The 3,255-nt window shown below is 36.7% G+C and overlaps 1 long non-coding RNA gene across 1 annotated transcript; it reads left to right on the top strand.

Annotated features, from left to right (window-relative positions):
* Nucleotides 1-2,144: 2,144 nt before the first annotated feature.
* Nucleotides 2,145-2,381, top strand: LOC118757344. Its single transcript, XR_004995208.1, has 2 exons — nucleotides 2,145-2,233; nucleotides 2,312-2,381. It is a non-coding gene; the product is annotated as an uncharacterized LOC118757344 (long non-coding RNA).
* Nucleotides 2,382-3,255: the final 874 nt, after the last annotated feature.

Here is a 3,255-nt window from a genome sequence, read left to right as displayed (position 1 = left end):
GGGAAACAAGCGGCTAACATTAGGAAAAGGCAAAAATCTAAAGTAGCTAAGGTTGACAAGGCAGGAAGAAATTCCGAAACTGACGATGACTGTACCAAACAGACAGAAAATTCTAGCAAAACCAAAAAAAACTAAAACTGAAAGTAATAACGGCATGTTTATCCCGTTACAAGGGATGCTTGTTAAAAAAGGCACATACGTGAAAAATGCGCAAATAAATCTAACGGACAAGGCGGACAAAATCAGCGAAAGCAGTGAAAATGCAAATCACAAAAAACCGGACAGTGAAAAAAATAGATACAACAGAAAGTAGCGGTGCGAATAAAGAAAAGAGCGAAAATGAAAACACCAACAGTGTGCGCTACACAAATAGGCACAAGTGCGATTTTTGTGTACTAGTGGACACTTCTAAATCTACAATGATCGAAAACGACAAAATGCGAAATGGTCTCTTCCTGTGGGACAAAATAAAAAACTTTAATATTTTAGGAATAAAAAAAATAAAAGCAATAGGTAGGTCGCTTTATAAAATTTTTTTTTGAAAATTTCGAAGCAGCAAACAAATGCATAGACAACCCGGACTTACTCAAAAATAATATGAGACCGTTCATACCCAAAAGCATGGTGGAAACCACCGGAGTAGCGAGGCAAATTCCACTTAATTTCACGGAACAGGAAATAAAGAACAATATAGTTTCAGACATACCGATCACATCAATTACAAGGATTACCAGAAGAGACCCTAATGACAAAGAAAAATTCATCCCGACGTACTCTGTAAAGATAGCCTTTGAAGGTAACGAGATACCAGAATCAATTGAAATATTCTATGTAAAGATAAAAATTGTCCATTATATCCCAAGAATTAGACACTGCTATAACTGCGGAAGATTAGGCCACACCAAAATGGCGTGCAAAGCAGCAAACAGATGTATAGTTTGTGGTAAAGCAGAGGGCTGCAATAGCAAATGTAACCAGAACACAAAATCATGCATACTATGTGGAGGCGATACCCACAACTCACTCGAAAGTAGCAAATGCTCCGTATGGGCAAAAGAAAAAAAAGGTAGTAGAAATAATGACCATTAAAAAGGTATCAAAATCAGAGGCAATAGGGATGTACAATCTCAACAATAATAACAGATTCTCTGCTTTAGACGATTTTGAAGGGAACTTCCCTCATTTAGATACAAAAAAAAACAGTAATGATCAATAACGACGAAGTGGTTAACAAAAAACTCACTACTACCAAATACAATCAAGTTGTAAAGAAAAATATTCCACAAGTATCCGCACCACCAAAGCCAACCTACAACGCCCCGAGAGTTAAAGCAAGCATACAGCCTGTATATGAAATGGCGAACTGGAGTAAGGTTACAGAGATAGAGAGGCTAGTAAATCTTCTAATAAAAAGGTATAACATTGATATAAATGACCCATTAGTTAACCTTATTCAAAATATAGGCAAAGTACACATACAAGACAAAATTTCAATTAGCAATGATGACCAGTTCGATAAAAATATTACAATATAACATACAAAGCTTAAAAAGCAATAAAAACTATGTAGACCTTTTTAATAGTAACAACAACATTGATATAGTATGCCTTCAGGAGATTTTCTCACATGACAACCAAACAACAATTCATAACCTATTCAACTTCAACTTGCTTAGAAAAAACCAGAACCGACGGCTACGGTGGTGTAGGAATCGGATTCAGAAAAGGTATTAAATTCACTAAAATCAAATTTGTCTCCACTTTTGACATCCTTATAGCTAAAACCACTAATTTAATCAGAAACATAACAATTTGTAATATATATTTCCCTCCCAACATCAACACTACTATTTTCACTAACGAACTAAATCGTGTACTTATCGCACTAAACAACCACGAAAACGTTATTCTTGCTGGCGATCTCAATGCTAGACATCAGGCATGGGGAGACAGAATATGCAACTCCAAAGGAAGCATTATTATCAACGAAATCAGCTATACAAACCTTCAATGCATCAACACCGGAACTATTACCCACCGTACCGGAAACAGTGCCGGGTCTGTAATAGACATAACGTTCACAAATATAAATAGCAGTTTGATAAAATGGCAATGTCACCAAGTACATCTAGGAGGCAGCAAGCATTTTCCTATCACCATAGAGATAACAAACACCGGAAAGAAACCCAACTTCTTTATCCCCAAGAAACAGCTGGCTAGGGAGTTAGCGCAGGTAAGCTTTGATGATCTAGAAAATTTCACAAATGTGATTGACAATGTCAAGAATAAAATAAAAATTGATTTAAATAAGGCTAATCGCACTCCTAAAGAATGGTGGAGCGAGGAACTCAATAAACTCTACAGACTACACGTGGCAAAACGAAAAAAAAGCAAATCATACTAACCGCATAGAAGATATGGAGGAATCAATTAAGGCAACCGGTGACTGGAAAGACGCAGTGAAGAAAGCAAAAAAAATCTAGCTATAACAATAAAATAGAAGAAATCAATGCTAACCCTAATTCCAAAAATGCATGGAATTTCATAAGAAATGTCAAAGGAAATAAAAGGCCATTGCACAACTGGGCAGCCGAAGACGACCGCAACTATTTAGAAATTATAAAAGAACAAGCCGAACAAGCTAGCAATCACAATATCACGTGTTGTCCATCATTCGACGCGTCTCCAAGCGCGTCAAACGGGAGCATTGATTTCTCATACATGAAATTTGAAAAATTACTAGCGAAGAAAAAATCAACAGCTGGGGGGCTCGACAGGGTCACATTTGTAGGACATTACTTGTTAAGAAATTTACTCGTTTATTTAAATTTTAACAAAATCTTTTCTGTGGATACTTTTTGTAGTCAAATGAAAAAATGAAAAAATAATTGTTAGAAAAAATAAAATTTGTAATAAGAACTTTAAATATATTTCGTGTTCGCATTTCTTATTACAATTGGATTATCATCGTCGATTTGGACCTAAAGCTCGGAATTGTCGACAACCCTGCACCTTCAAGCAACGTCGCCAGGGAAACTCGCCGGCCGGTCGCTAGATGAAACTAGTGGCCGGAACTCTACAATCAATCGCCTACATATCTTCTATAAGCTCACGCGCATAAACTTCCTGATAGACACTGGTGCAGATGTGTCAGTACTACCGTCAACAGCAATATCATCCAAAAAGCCCGATAAATACAAGCTGTTTGCTGCTAATGGCACACCTATAAACACGTTTGGCACTCAACTAATAGCT

Source organism: Rhagoletis pomonella, unplaced genomic scaffold, assembly GCF_013731165.1.
Source record: "Rhagoletis pomonella isolate Grant_MI unplaced genomic scaffold, Rhpom_1.0 Rhpom_scaffold_16826, whole genome shotgun sequence".
Lineage (NCBI taxonomy): Eukaryota > Metazoa > Arthropoda > Insecta > Diptera > Tephritidae > Rhagoletis > Rhagoletis pomonella.
This window is presented reverse-complemented; position numbering and strand designations above follow the sequence as displayed.